This window comes from Ambystoma mexicanum, chromosome 1q (genome assembly GCF_040938575.1).
Source record: "Ambystoma mexicanum isolate Mex_15411 chromosome 1q, UKY_AmexF1_1, whole genome shotgun sequence".
NCBI classification, from domain to species: Eukaryota; Metazoa; Chordata; class Amphibia; order Caudata; family Ambystomatidae; genus Ambystoma; species Ambystoma mexicanum.
In genome coordinates, this window is record NC_090922.1 from 1,539,640,291 (window position 1) to 1,539,656,981 (window position 16,691).

The 16,691-nt window shown below is 42.0% G+C and overlaps 1 pseudogene; it reads right to left on the minus strand.

The window, feature by feature from the left end:
• Nucleotides 1-5,769: 5,769 nt before the first annotated feature.
• Nucleotides 5,770-16,691, minus strand: part of LOC138551230 (zinc finger protein 268-like) — an 83,432-nt pseudogene continuing 72,510 nt past the window's right edge.

A 16,691-nucleotide genomic window follows, 5' to 3' on the forward strand; every position in this document is an offset into this window, starting at 1 on the left:
ACACTTCACATCATCTCCACTCGCCCTTCACACCAAGCAATTCTCTACAAAGTAGTGCTTTAAATGAAATAGTTCTCTGGCCTAGGGGCGGCACATGGAGGTACAATATTCTAAACATAAGCGCTGCAATAAAGACAGGCAATAGTTTTGGACACTAGTGAGGACCCTGCAATTTGCTGCAAAAGGAGAAACACTGCAGTATTGCGCTAGAAGGCATGCATGCCTTGCACATTCTGACTTCCAGAGTAATGCTGGAGATTCAAGGTTCCCCCTTGATGAACATTCCCTTTCTACGTGTATTGTGCCAAGCTTAGTCCAATGTGCTACGTGAGAATACATCCTTCTCCAATTGTATTAAAGAGGGCTCCACATAATTTGAATTTGAAAATTGTTACTCCATGTTGTGAAGTTCACATTAAAACTACTTTGTGAGCATGTAAAAATTGAATTCATTCCCATTTTATTTTACTTAAATAGAATAGTACTGCATCTAAACAAGTTCTATTTGTAATTCACACTTCTTTGCACACTGCAATTAGTGTAAAGTTAAATATGCATTTTTACTTTACAGTTTCGCTACAGTTCAGGCAGTTCTGCCTCTATAACACCTTGCAGAGGTACTGCAGCATGGCTGGCATCACTGTGCTGAACATATCAATGGAGTCGCGTGGGTGAAAGCAGGACGGCTGGCACCTGTGTGTCCATTGTTCCCACGTTTATAGTTGGGAGTATTGCTGCTTATTTGTTGGGAGTATTAGTACATTCTTGGGGAATAAATGTGGCCAGTCACCACCTGTGTGGAAAGCAGGTATTATCAGCTGCCTTCTATTATATTAAAAATAAATCATTTCCTATGGCACGTGTTCACCCAGAGGTGTAAGGGTTTGGACAGCAAGCGACCAGTAACACATAAGAGAATAGAGCAAAAATGAAGCAACGTTATGTCAAAAATGGGGGTCGGGAGCCTTCAGCAAGCATCTGACAGTCACATGATCTGTGGCTGCATGCAATCTTAGACCAAGGGCATTCCAGATATATGGAGTGAGAATCAAAAAGGCTATTCCACCTGGCTACTTCTGAAACAAGAGATTCTCATCTGGAGGGATAGAAATAAAGGAAGGACAAGCGTGGAAGGAATGTGGGACACGCAGGTAGCTGGCTAGAGCACCTAACCCAGAAGGGGTTCAGGGAAGAATTCCAAGTGCAACACAAACACCTAATATCCCAGTGTTGCCAGGGTTGGGATCAGCCAGTGAGATCATATGCACCTGCTCATGGCTGAATGACAGCTCTGAACATTAGTGATGCTTTTGCTGATCTCCAAACCAAGCCTCAGAGGATAACAGTGCCATGACAGTAGAATCTGAAGCTGAGGGAGCCTGGCCATGTGGTGTAACATAATATGTTAAGACGGGGGTTAAGAACCACAAGCCACAACAGGCAGAACCCTGGTAATGTCACATCTTTTAAGCAGAGACTGTGATATCAAATGAGGTGTCATAGACGCTTATGGTCCATTAGCCTAGAATGATTGTAAAAAGGAGTAGGTGGAGTCTCTGATGCAGGCGTCCCTTAGACTAAGTAGGATCTAATGGGCAATGGTGTCAAGGGCACCCGATAGTTCCAAGAGAATACTAAAAGATTGCCACATTCACTGATGCGGTTTTTCATGTGTATATGTTCTGTAACACCGAGTATACAATGATTATCTAGTGCTAGGCAGCCCCTTGGTAATGAATTTGCAGAACAGTACCCCCCGTATATCCAATGAGGGTCTATAGTTGCCTCAGGTTCTGGCACAAAGTGTTCCATTGAATGGGTATCTCAAAACAGAGGGTACACTCTCCCTTCAGAATATTCCAGAAAGGATGCATTTGAAACAAATGATTCAACCAATCATAACCAGCCACTATTTGTGTGCCAAAGGAAACTGTGAACCGCTTTTGTGACAAAATATCCACAGTTTTAATCAATAGACATGCTACCCTCAGCATCATTGAAAGTGTTCCCTCCACTCTGAGGCTTCAATTGCAACAGAGATTTCTCCATGGGCATGTCCTCTCTCATGACAGATCAGAACATCCTGCGTAGCAAGTATTTCCCACATTCACTACCCTGAAATGGACCCTCACAAGCATGTGCTCTCTCATGGCAGATAAGAACATCCTGAAGTGTGTCCCACATTCACTACCCTGAAATAAACCCTTGCATGCATGTCCTCTCTCATGGCAGGTGTTAGGGAGAATTCTCAGAAATGTGCTAATTCCCTTCTACCTTAGAGACCCCCAGCACTTTTGCTGAACTTTAGGACTTTTAATTTGTATCCTGGAGAGTGAGACCTTTTTCCCACTCTCATGTATTTTTATTTAATCTGATCTCTGTGTTTCTTTTGGTTTTGAAGTCTGACAAACTCCATAGGCATCATCTTTGCATTGTGCCACACAGCACCTTCAGTGCAGTGGCACAGGGAAGTCTTTCAGATTTCCCAAAGGTTTAAATACCTTCTCTTGGTTACACTACTGTTTCCAAGAGTAGTGAAGAGAAATTGACTTTACTTACATTGTAACTTTCTAGGCCCAGCACACACTATCTTACCATAGTGTGCTGAAGGGGTTACTTAGTATCCTGTTTGTCTAGTTTCTACAATTAATGGCTGGTGGCAGTGGTTTACTACCATGTGTGTTTTTACCACGGGCTGCAATTGCAGCACCAGTAAAGCACCCATGGATTCCCATTTTGGCCCTGGTCTTATTTTTCCACCATTTTTTGGGGGAAAAGTCCTTCTTGAGATGTGTTCTGCGCGCCAAACCAGGATTGGTCTCTTTGTTCCTTTTGTCTTTGGCAGGGTTCACTGCTGAAGCCCGCCTCTGGCTCCAGTGTGTCTGTCAGGGGCAGAAAGTGAAGGAAACTCCCTGTGCTTAATCTCCTAGATGTCAGGAATGCACTCCTAGGTGATTGGCTGGCTGGCTGTCCTTGGAGGACATCCACCCTGCTGGGTGACTGACAGCTAGGCTGTTAATGAATGGGAGAAGCCTGTATAAAAGGTGAGGCTTTTGGCTTGGAAGGCAGAGTCGACCACTGGAACGAAGGAATTCGAAGAACTTGGAAAAGATGCCTGCTGCAACTCCTGGACTGTTGGTTTGCCCGGTGAAGCACTGCTGCTGAGCTGAAGCTCCAAATTCGTCTCAACTAGAGAAGCCCTGCAAGGACATTTTCTCCCCTTGGGTTGGTGGGACCAATCAACCCCAAAGCAAACTCATCTGGACATCCTCTCAGAGCTGGCTGTACTTCCATTGCTGCTGCAGGAATCGATTGCTAGGGAGAGAAACACCAGAATCAACTATCTCGTTTTTAAGTCGGACCCGAGCTCCAGGAAGATCCTCCGGACTCCCATGAAGCAGGACTGACCAGGCCTGAGCCACCTCAAAAGAGTCCTGGACATCAGATGTGAGGAAAGTCCATTACGGTAGCTGAGAAATGCGGTGGTGCTATTTGTGAGAAATGCGAGGAGCTGAAACCAGGAAATGCCACTGATCTGAAGTTTGTCCATTGCTGCCGCTGACTTTCCATTCGTAGTGCAGGAGTCCCCAGATTGTTAGGCAGAATCCTGTGCAGTTCCCTTAGGGAGCACTACGGAAGATTAGGACTACAGGTGAGAGCAATAAATCCCCTTTGGTATCAGTCTGTACCACAAAGATTTAGTTGGTAGCTGTGGCTGAGCAGTGAGACTTATCTCAAGAGGGAGATGAGCAGTATTATGGGTTTACACATTAGGCCTACAGTACTATGGAACAAGGAAACACTGAACAAAGCCTTGTATTAAAAAGTAGATATATATTTATTTTATACACTTCTAATAAAACACATTTATCACAGTCATCAAGCAAGTTAAAATTATGTGAAGGCAAAATATACACACTCCCTATATAAATTGTAGACCAAGTGAACCAGAGTGAAAACTGAGCAAAACGGCACAGTGACAATTACACACAAGGGTTGCACTAACAATTTTTCAAAAGGGAGGGAAAACACAAGTTATTCAGAAATATCTTCTTACACACCCTAGCAACACTTCCCATCAGTTTGTGAACCAGTTTAAGCAAGACGGTGCATCAGTATAGACAATACTTAAATGAAAACTGAGCAAAATGGCATTTCACAAGGTTTAAAAAAGGGAAGGAAAGTGCAGCTGTAAGAAATAGGTGCACCACACATTTCTAGATGAGAATCAATCTCGAGAAGGCAGATCTAACAAATGTAGCCAGAGTCAGTAGGCCTGTGCCAGAGTCAGTGGTACAGGGCAAGGGCCCAGGAGCAAAATGTTCTTGTGGCTGCAGTCAAGTCTTTGGTTAACGATTTTGAAAAGGTGGATGCAGAAAGCGAAAGACAATGTTAAGAGAGAGGGGTGGCCAACCCAACAGGTAGGCAAAGGATTTAAAACACCTTTAGTGCTACTGCGAAGAAAGGGTGGCCTGGCGGAACAATGTACCTTAAAAATGAAGAAGTGGCTCCTGCGGAGGCAGTTGTTCCTGGTAGTTCCTGCAGTTCGGGTGATCCAGCAGAGGAAGAGAGGCTCTCGCCGTGGAGGAAGGTTCGAGTGACTGCACTACCCAGGGAAGAAACCAGCCGCAGTGCTGCCCGACGAATAAAAGGTACACTCCTTTAAATCGCGGTCCGGGTGGACTGGTGTCTGGCTATCTGGCCTCCGAGTACTGGCTACTGGCGATTCGACCAAGGCAGGTCCAGGAAGGAGATTGGCAAACTGGTTGGCCCCACCAGCTCAAGGGAAGAAGGCTCTTGCAGATGAAGATCTCCTCTTGTCGTGTGGAGAAAAGTGGTGAGACGCTGCAGCAGGGCTTCACCGGTGGTTCAGTCGTTGCAGATGTCTTTGGCTTCTCTCCTCTTCGGCTTCTTAATTCCACTGGCGACGTCTTGCTCTTCCAGTCCTCAGGACCCTGCTTTTATACAAAAAGAACCCCATTCATACAGCCTAGCTGTCACTCACACAGTGGAGTGGTCATCTTGGCGGGACACCCTCCAGCCTATCAGGATAGAGTGCGACATGGGTTGGGGAGGCAACCCTGTCCAGGGGTCCTACTCCCCCTCCCACACAATAGTCCCACCCCAGACTCAGTGGCGCCGAAAGGAGGGCTTCTTGGCAGAAACCCGTCAAAAGGACTAACAAAGGATCCCGACCTGGGTTAGGAGTTTAGAGAAAGACACGAGAAAGAATTTATATTAAAGTTCTGGCAAATAAAACCTACCGGAGTAAAGTTAATATTAAGATACACCGGCGGTATGTTAGAGGCTGTCAGAAAAAGTGGTAGCCTCGAACAATGGGAAAATCCCATAGGGAAATATTTGCGGTCGAATATTTATGGTAGTAACCACTGCCACCAGCCAGAAACCTTTGAGAGAGGGACTGTATGGTACCCTCTCGAAAATGAACATAAGGGAAAAACTATTAACCCTTCTCAGTACCTCCATAGTAAGATGGGTTGTACTGGTTAAGTTCCTAAAAATTGACTAGTAAAGTCAATGGGGACTTTACATGCCCTGGGAGACAGTAGTCAGTCCCAGGGTATGGAGTGTATGTTTGGGGGTCGCTACGACACCCCTGTGTCACTGAACTGAGGGTGCTGTGTAACACATGTGAATAAAGATGGTTCCTATGGGGTTGAGAAAATCCCATAGACATTAAACACAAAAATAGCCTAGAACACACATAGCAAAAATGCCTAAGAGTGGGAAAAAGAGTCTCACTCTTAGCAGGTAAAAAGAAACAAACCCTTCAAATCCAGCAAAGCTGCTGGGGGACTCTATAGGTAAGGGAAATTAGCCATAGTGAGAATTCTCCCTAACACAGATGTCCTCCCTCTTGTCTCCACGACTGAGGCCGAGGAACAAAGGACCTGCAAACCTACACAGGAACTTAAGCCAGCTGGATCCAGTTCTTCAAACCAAAAGGTACTGTAAAACCAAAGGGGACTTAACTCTTGTGGTGTAACCTTACTAGTGCTCAGTTGAGACGTGTTTTGGTTGCCCTTTTGCCGAGTTGCTTGCAGCTCTGCCCCTTACAAGCCTGAACAGCTTGTGGCCCTTCTGTGATTTTAGCTCCACAAACCTTTCTTTTTTTTGTTTTTTTGTTTATTGTTTGGTTTATTTTAAACCTTTACAAAAACGAAAAACATGTTTTCATCAAATTACAAGATTACAATTTAAAACAGACATATAATCTGTAATTCATCTAAACCTTTACAAAGCTAAACAAACATATTTCATCAACATTACAAAGTTTTAGATTAAAACAGACACATATAATCCATAATTCATCTTAAAAAATTCTTGAGTCTATAGGCTAATTAAGTAGCTCCGTAGTGAGCTAAAACCATAATATTCTTTAAGATTTAAAAATCAAGTTTCGGTAACTTTGGTAGTACAAGTCAGGTCCTAAGTTACAGAACATCTTCAGACAGTATCATAATTATAGCAGCAGTTGAACACAGACATTATGTTAGATTATAAATGTTTTTTAGAAAAGCAGTAACTCTTATCTTTAAATTATTTGTACTACCATGTTGCATCTGAAACCACAACAGTTCTCTGTTAACACAATGTAGATAATCAACAAATTGTTCAAGATATGTAATGCATTGGTTCAATAAGGCTGGGCAAGTTAAAAGCAAATGCTGCACTGTCTCTTCCGTACCATCCTTTCTACAAAATCGACACCAGCCCCATTTTTCATCAGACAGTTTCCACCTTTTAAGAACGTAGTTGGTTTTTAAAACATCAAATCTGAATCACATAAAACCATTTCGTAATTCATGAGTAGGATATTTCTCTAGATAAACTTCGAGTGTGGGATAGAATTTCCAGAACGAGTACATTTGATTCAATGTTTTTGATCGCATAACCGACAGCACCGTCTGTTGCCAATCGTATGCTTTAATAATTTTCTTCACTTTCGAGGGATTCGATATGAGTGTATCTAAGGATAGACCGACTTCCAGAGATATTTTTCCATAATTTCTTTTTGTTCGTTACAGTATTTATTATTTCTATAATTTCCAACTATTGGGTATAACATTTCAAGTGAATTAGTTAAGCATTTTCTCCATAGACTTAATTTCTTCCACTTTATTATCGATTTCCATGATTGCAAGCCTAACTCATATCTAATTGCCTCGATTGACACAGATTTGGGTAAAAAGAAGAGTATTCCTTTCCATATAAGGCTCTCTAAGCATTTTAAGAAAGCGGAATCCTCCAAGTCTTGGAATTCCATCCTATACATCAGGCATGGAATTCCTTTCATATTGTAGAAGTTTTTGAGTGGTACAAGAGTATATCGACAGTATTTGGTTTCAAGTTTTCGCATTTGGCGTAAGATACTATCAGCCTTTGTTCTTAGTTGTTTTTTATGATAGCCGGAGAGCTAGATCCCTGAAAGAAATATCCTAAATATTTAAAACCACTTTAGCAGCCAATACCTTTCCATGCGAAATTTAGCCATTTCTTTTTTGGTTTACCTAAGCATATGATGGTAGTCTTGGCGGCATTCATTTTTAAGTGCAAATCAGTTATAAACATGACGAAAGCATTGATCATCCTTTGTAGCCCGATTTTGGTACAGTCGAATAACAAAAAATCATCGTCGTAAGCTAGCCATTGAAATGACATTGTACCAAGCTTTGGTGCGATCAAACCTTTGTTCTTTAATGCTTTGTCAGCTTCACAGACATAGAGATTAAATTTTGTTGCTGCAAGCATACATCCCTGTCGCAAGCCATTTTGAATACATATCTCAGATGTCAGTTGACCTTCAGAGTTCAGTCTTACTTTTATTTTTGTATCTGAGTATAACTCGATAATGATACACAAAAGGTGTTTAGGTATCTTCAAATCATACAATTCTTTCCATAGCATCGGCCTGTCAACAAGGTCAAAGGCCTTGCTTAGATCCATGGCAGCTACAAAAATCGGGTTTCCATCTTTCTTTTTAGCGCCTTAGAGAGCATGCTTTTCATGATCAAACCTCCACAGTCGGTGCCTATACCTTTTTAAAGCCAATCTATTTGATGTCTAGTATATTGTTGGTCTTAATCCATTCCTGTAATTCCTCTAATACGATGGATGCGAAGATTTTCGATTCTGGGTCTGTTATGGCAATTGGTCTATAGCTATCAGGCGAAAGCCTCGATCCCTTTTTAAAAACAGGAATAACTAAAGCAAGTCTCCATGACTCAGGTATGGTTTTAGTTATTTGGTCCTTGCACTCCGGAGTTTTTAGATTTTGCAATAATACGTAAAATGTTTGAGATCGAAATATCTAAGTACCATTCACAAGCTTCATAAGTATCATTTGTTTGCGTTTCATTATTACAATCATATATTTTCAGAAAATGTTCACGCCATCTTCTCTCGCTGATTTGCGTAAATTGTATATCTTTTTGTGTCAGATCAACGTTATTGATAATTTGCCAAAAGTTAGAGATATCTTTGCCCTTAATAGCATTAAGCATTTTTTTCACCATCTTTCTGAGCTCTTATACATTTATGGCCAATCATCCAGTCTTTGTAATATTGTTACATTTTTTAAATCTGATTTGTTGTCTGGATGTTAGGGGTAATATCTCTCATAATCATGCGAATATCTTTCCTCATCTTTGATTTACGATTGTATATCTCGACATCAAACGAATGCTTATGTATCGCCTTGTGCTTCTTTGTAGAATTCTTAGAGTCTATCGCCTGTAGACTAATATGATTAATATGATTGGTAAAAGTATTTGAACCAAAGTAAAAAGTGTACTCTTCATTAGACAAATCATAAAAATCTTGAACTAAAACAGAAGTAAATCTCTTAAGTTTTGGAGTAAGTCCATCTGATACGGTTACTTTTGGGGTTAACAATCAAACCTTCAGTATATTTTGAGGTTTGTTCAGTCAGGGATATGAACATCAGTTCAGTATGTAATAGCTTGTGATCACTAGTCATCATATCAATAGTTTTTAGATCAGACATATATTTGTCAAAGCCAGTAGTCACAATTATATAGTCCGAAATTGAGGAACAGCCTCTAGCAGCCCATGTACATTCATTAGCAATTTTTGACAGTCCCATAATTTCAATAAAATTACACCGAATCGCTCTTCTAAGTTTCAGACTACCTGGATCTGTTTTGGTTTTGTTAGTTTCAGAATTGGTTGACAGAATTGAAACGTCAATCTCTTCATAATTAATATTACAATTAGCATTCAGATCTCCGGCTATAATTACTAGACCATTCGTACATATACATACGTATACATACATACATAATACTTACAGGATAAATTGCAGTGAATATACTAAGTATTTACATTTAGAAAGCTGGAGGCTACATTGGAGGTCATTATGAGTTGGAGTTGATTGATTGATTTATTTATAGAGCGCTTTAAACCAAGGCGCTGTACAATGGAACAACAGATTACAAAAAACCAACAACACTTAACAATGGGAGCAAAATTTACATCTTGAATCATTCAACAAAATAGTGCAAAGAGCAATTAACTGAGGGGGGGTTGAAAGGGTAGAGGGAAGAGGTGGGGAAAGAGAGGGAGTTGGACAGGGCGAGGGAAATTGGAAGAGGAAGGGAGAGGAGTAGGAACGGGGAGAGAGGAATCAGGTGATAGGGGAAGTTTTCAAGGGGGAGAATGGAGGAGGAGGGATTTAAGGGAAGTGCGAAATGAGGCGAAGGTCGTAGTAGAGCGGATTGTAAAAGGGAGTAAGTTCCAGTGCATAGGTGCAAGGAGTTGGAATGAGCGGAAACGGGGGGAAGCGCAGGGGGAAGGAGGAACAGTGAGGAGGAAATGGTCAGCGGAGCAAAGGGGGCGGGATGGGGAGTCGAAGGAGAGAAGGGAGGAGAGATATGGAGGAGCAAGACCATAGAGGGATTTGAAGACAAAGCAGAGAAAGTGGAATTTAAGCTGTGAGTGGAAAGGTAGCCAGCCAAGGTAAGAGAGTGAGGAAGAGATGGAGTCACGAGAGGTAAGGAGACAGAGGGTACGAACAGCAGAGTGGTATATGGATTTAAGAGGGGCAAGTTCAGATGCGGGAAGTCCAAAGATTAGAGAAGAGCAGTAGAAGAGGCGGGAGAAGATGAGAGGAAATAAGGAGTTTGGTGGCGTGGAATGTGAGGGTGGAACGGATTTTGCGTATGTTGTAGAGGTGGTATCGGCAGGTGCGGGAGGTGAGTGAAATGTGTTGAGAGAAGGTGAGAGAGGAATCAAAAAGAACACCTAGATTACGAGCTTGGGGGGAAATCGGGAGATTAGAGGGAGGAAAGTGAATGAAAGGAGGAGGGGAGGGAGGGGGAAGAGAATTAGAGGGGAAGAAAAGGACTTTGGTTTTATCGGTGTTAAGAGAGAGAAAGCGTGAGGACATCCAGTTCTTGATAGCAGTGAGGCAGGTGGAGAGTTTAAGGTGGAGGTCAGGTGTGAAGGAGAAGAAAGAGTTGAGTATCATCAGCATAGAAGTGATGGGAAATGCCAAACGAGGAGATCACGGGCAATGAGAGAGGTGTAAAGAGAGAAAAGGAAAGGACCAAGAACTGAGCCTTGAGGAACACCGTAGATAAGAGGAAAGGAAGGAGAGTACTGGCCTCCCCACGAAACAGCAAAGGAACGGGAGGAGAGGTAGGAGGATAGCCATTTTAGAACAAGGCCTTTAAATCCGAAGGAGGAAAGAGTATGGAGTAGGAGTGGATGGGCGACAGTGTCAAAAGCTGCAGAGAGATCAAGTAGAATAAGGATAGAGGATTGCTTAGCATGGAGAGCAGAGAGGAGTGAGTTAAGGATAGAGGTGAGAGCAGTTTCAGTGGAATGTTTGGGATGGAAGCCAGATTGGAAGGGAGGAAGGAGAGAGGAAGAAGTAACAAAGGATGAGAGTTGAGAGTAGGCAATGCGCTCAAGAAGCTTAGAAACGAAAGGTAGAAGAGAGATAGGTCTGTAATTAGCACTGAGAAGTGGATCGGCGGAGGGTTTCTTTAGAATAGGAATAATTGTTGCGTGTTTGAACATAGAGGGAAAGGTTGATGAGGAGAGGCATGAGTTGAAGAAGGTGGTAAGGTAAGGGATAAGAAGAGGGTAGATCTTGGGGATGAGAACAGAGGAGAGAGGGTCAGAGGGGGCGGACGTGGGGTGGGCTCTGGATAGAAGGGAGTAGACTTCAGAAGGGGAAACAGGTGAGAAGATGGACATAGTAGAAGAGGGAGGAGAGGGGGGAGGAGGAGAGGGGGAGTCAGAGAGGGAGTTCATTTTTTGCCAGAGTGTGAGGATTTTGGAGGAGAAAAAATTGGCAAAGTCAGAAGGAGAGAGTGTGGAGTTGGTCGAGGGATCAGGAGTTGGAGGAGAGAGAAGACGGGAGAGAGTTTAAAAAATCCACCGAGGGTGGGAGGCTTGAGACTGGAGAAGGTTAGAGTAGTAGGAGGATTTAGCTGCTGAGAAATGTGGTTAGCATGTCTTGATCAATAAGCCACAATTTGGCTTTACTGTTGAAGGAGTGGAAAGAGGGTTTTGATATGAGCAGATTGTGAAATTAGTTCCATAATTTGGAGGCAAGGGTTAGGAAACTGGTCCCGCCATCTTCTTGAAGCTTGATTTTAGGTATGGATAGACAATAGCTTGGGCAGCTCTCTGAGGCGGGCAAGAAGCGTGGGGTCTGAACCGGCGCACCAGATAGTTAGGGGCCTGGTTGGCAAGAGAGTTATGTGTGAGAGCAAGAGATTTGAGGGAGACTCTTTGGGCTACTGAGAGCTAATGTAGGCTGTGTCTAGTGTCAGATATGTGCTGATTTCTGGGAATATTCAGTGCTGCCCTGATGGCGTTGTTTTGGGTGACCTGAAGCTTGCTAAGATTTCGTTGGCTAGTCCCTAGGTAGAGTGCATTAAAGTAGTCGGGTTTCGACATAAGGGTTCTCGCAAGGGTGATGCATTTAGTGAGGAATGAGCGGGAGGCTGTAATAAGTTTGTACGTGTAGGCAGAAGCTGAGATTACAGCATTAGTTTGTCTGGAGAGTGATAGTGTAGAATCAAGATAGATGCCCAGTGTTTTAGTATCATTAGATACTTTGATGGTGTTGCCATGGATGAAGGATTTGAAGATGGGATCTAGCCTATTAAGTCGGTAGTGGGAACCCAGGATGAGGAGCTCCGTCTTACCGTCGTTAAGACAGAGCTCGTGTTGAGCCATCCAAGCCTGGATGACCAGATAGATATTGTTTAGGGCTATAGTGTCCAGTGTGTGGTCTCCTGTGATAGGGATGAGTATCTGTGCGTCATCTGCACAGTGTAGGTGACACCCAGACAGTCAAGAATATTGAAGAGTGGTTTCGTGAACACGTTATAGAGTGTAGGTGAAATGCAAGATCCTTGAGGGATCCCACAAGGGACTGGAGAAGGTTCAGCGGAGGCAGACGGGGAGAAGACTCTCATGGATCTATTGGCCAGGAATGAACTAATCCATATGGTAGCTTTGTCTTAAAAATGGGCTGCTGATTTTAGATGTCGGCAGAGAATTTGGTGGTTAACCAAATCAAAAGCAGCCAATAAATAAAATAATAGCAGGGGGGCCAGTTTTCTGTTGTCTTTTAAATCCTCAATTTGGGTTTTTAAATCAATGAGGGCAGTTTCAGTTCAGTGCCTAGGTCGGAAACCAGATTGTATGAGACCGAGTAGTTTTTTAGTTTCCAGGTAGTCCTGGATCTGCAGATAGGCAGCTCGGTCCAAGATTTTTAGCAAAAAGGGAACGGTGGTGATGGGACTATAATTGGTGGGTATGCTAGGGTCCAGGGTAGGTTTTTTACATGCTTATACCAAAGGTTGGGTTAACTATTGCCACAAGGACAAGGCTGGTGCAGTCACCCACAGGGTACTGCATACAATCTTGCCTAACAGCTGATACGAATATCCTGCGTTGTGAAGTATTTCCCACATTCACTACCCTGAAATGGACCCTTGCATGCATGTCCTCTCTGTTGGGAGAAAAGGACATGCTGCGTGGTATTTCCCACATTCACTACCCTGAAATGGACCCTTGCATGCATGTTTGTTTGGTGCCCATTTCGGTTATTGCTCTCACTGATCAGGTTTCTTGCCTGCATGTGTTCTTTGGTGACGAATAAGACTTCTCTTCAGTATAAAGCTCTTCTCGCATTCAGAACACTGATGAGGTTTCTCACCTGTATGTGAGAACTGATGGTAAATAAGACCTCCCTTTTGAATGAAAGCTTTCCCACATTCAGTGCACTCATAAGGTTTCTCACCTGTATGAGTTCTCTGGTGAGAAATAAGATTTCCCTTCGTAATGAAACTTTTACCACATTCAGTACACTGATGAGGTTTCTTGCCTGTATGTGAGAACTGATGGAAAAAAAGACCTCGCTTGCATCTGAAAGCTTTCCCACATTCAGTACACTGATGAGGTTTCTCACTTGTATGAGATCTCTGGTGAAAAATAAGATTTCCCTTCGTAATGAAACTTTTACCACATTCAGTACACTGATGAGGTTTTTCGCCTGTATGTGAGAACTGATGGAAAAAAAGACCTCACTTGCATCTGAAAGATTTCCCACATTCAGTACACTGATGAGGTTTCTCACCTGTATGTGAGAACTGATGGAAAATAAAACCTTGCTTGCTTCTGAAAGTTTTCCCACATTCAGTGCACTCATGAGGTTTCACACCTGTATGTGAGAACTGATGGCAAATAAGAACTTGCTTGCTTCTGAGAGCTTTCCCACATTCAGTGCACACATAAGGTTTCTCACCTGTATGAGTTCTTTGGTGACAAATAAGACGTCCCTTCTGAATAAAGCTCTTCCCACATTCAGTGCACTCATGAGGTTTCCAACCTGTATGTGAGAACTGATGGTAAATGAGACCATCCTGCCGACAGAACCTTTTCCCACATTCAGTGCACACATAAGGTTTCTCACCTGTATGAGTTCTCTGGTGAGAAATAAGACTTCCCTTCAGAATAAAGCTCTTATCGCATTCAGTGCACTGATGAGGTTTCTCACCTGTATGAGTTCTCTGGTGAGAAATAAGATTTCCCTTCGTAATGAATCTCTTTTCGCATTCAGTGCACTGATGAGGTTTTTCACCTGTATGTGAGAACTGATGGAAAAAAAGACCTCGCTTGCATCTGAAAGCTTTCCCACATTCAGTGCATTGATAAGGTTTCTCACCTGTATGTGTTCGCTGGTGGATAGTAAGCGCTCTCTTCTCAGCAAATCCTGTCCCACATTCAGTGCACGCATGAGGTTTCTCACCTGTATGTGTTCTCTGGTGACGAATAAGATCTATCTTCTTAATGAATCTCTTTTCGCATTCAGTGCACTTATGAGGTTTCTCACCTGTATGTGAGAACTGATGACAAATAAACCCTCCCTTTCGCCTGAAAGCTTTCCCACATTCAGTGCATTGATAAGGCTTCTCACCTGTATGTGTTCTCTGGTGAAGACTAAGATTCACCTTGTTAATAAACCCTTTCCCACATTCAGTGCACTTATGAGGTTTGTCACCTGTATGTGCTCTCTGGTGGCACGTCAGATTTCCCTTACTAGCAAATCCTTTCCCACATTCAGTGCACTGATAAGGTTTCTCACCTGAATGTGTTCTCTGGTGCCGAGTAAGCTTTCCCTTCTCAGAAAACCATTTACCACATTCAGTGCACTCATGAGGTTTCTCACCTGTATGAGTTCTTTGGTGACGAATAAGATCCCCCTTCATAATGAAATTCTTACCACATTCAGTGCACTCATGAGGTTTCTCACCTGTATGTGTTCTGTGGTGGCACATCAGCTTTCCCTTACTAGCAAATCCTTTCCCACATTCTGAGCACTGATAAGGTTTCTCGCCTGTATGTGTTCTCTGGTGGCAGGTAAGTTGCCCCTTCTTAGCAAACCATTTCCCACATTCAGTGCACTCATGAGGTTTCAGACCTGAATGTGTCTTCTGGGGTGAAATGGGCATATTTTTATTCCCAAATTCAGTGCATTGATAAGGTTTTTCACTGATGTTCTCACGTAGGTAATGAGTATATTCATTAGGTGACCCCTTGTCAGACATCCTGTTCATTGATAAGGTTCATCACCAGTTTATTCTGTCAGGTTGACTCGTTCCACTGAACTTTTTCCCAGATTCTCAGTGCAGATGAGCTTTCCCATGTGTAGGTCTTTTCTAGTGACAGAAAGATGTTTTTTCTGGCTGAAGATTTTAAAATATTCAGTGCATGGACACTGTTTGACCATTTACAGGTGTTTCGCAAAATCTCATAAACTAATCTCACATTCAGAACGTATATAAAATAGCACTCTCTTGTGTTTTCTCAGGAACAGGCAAGAGAAAAAGTCTTACTGCACATCAAGCTCTGTTGCTATCCTTGCTATGTAAAGCTGGATATGTATTGTAGCTCGTTGTTGCTGGATATTACACGTGTGTTGAATGGATGAAACCCATCATGTATTCTATAGGCTTCTCAATCCCTCAATAATCTAAAAAGAAATTTGGACCACACACGTGTCTGCTTCTAAGATGTTAGGAAATTGCACATTGTATCAATGAAGGTTGGCACTGCATTAGTCCAGGGAATTTAACAATCAATCTTGTGTTTGTTGGGACATCAAAATCCTATAGAAGAAAAAGGAGAAACACATGATTAGTTTCAGCATGTTCACAGTCGCAGGCATCACTAACAGGCCGACTGGTTCTCAGTTCCAATATATTTAGCAGCAGTTATATAATTCTTCAAGCACACAAATATAACATTATAAGCTTCCTGTTTTAGCATTTTTCTGCTTATTAATCGACTAGAAATAAACTGCTCTTATTTCCAAATAGTGATTTAGGTACTGATAGGTGTGGGTATTCTAGTATAACATTTATTTTTATTATTAGCATTTGGTTAAATACAAACCTTTAGCCAATTATTAATCATATGTATACAGATAATAAAAACCACATAAGAAAAATAAAAAAATCTATCACATCAAAGTTAATATCACAATATACATTGAAAACTAAATATTACAGTTACAAGTAAAAAATAAAAGTTCTTTTCCTTCTCTTTTCTTTCTTTCTACAAGGTTAAAGTTAGATTTTCTGCAGGGCCACCTTCCAAATATAGTAAGCTGCACACGTCATAACAATACACTCAGCAATGAATATCACACTCCAAAATTGTAAATATTGCTTTTTGTTTAATAACAGTAGGTTTCAGCTGTTTAGTTATCACTTCCATTATTTATTAAATGGTTTCAATTTCCAAATATCGCAGTGCTTACATCAAAGTCAATGTTCACAGTCATCCTCTTGTTTTCAAATTAATCATTTTGCTCATTTCTAAATCCACAATTGGTCCTTCTTACATCTTATATTATTAAGAAAAATGTTGCTTTCTAGACTAGTCTTTAATAAACCTCATCCTCTTTTAGTTTATTTTTCCAAAGGTTCTTATCCTTGACTTGTGTGTCGCCACAATTTTGGCTTCTAAGAAGGCCATGTATGTTACGAATGAAAAGGACATTTTTATGCCAGCGATGTAAAAGGGGGAGTACAACCCACACTTACCAATGCCTGGCTCTCAGTAGTAGTGATGTGCGTTACTTAGTTACACACAGAGGGCCTCATTACATGGATGGCGGAGAA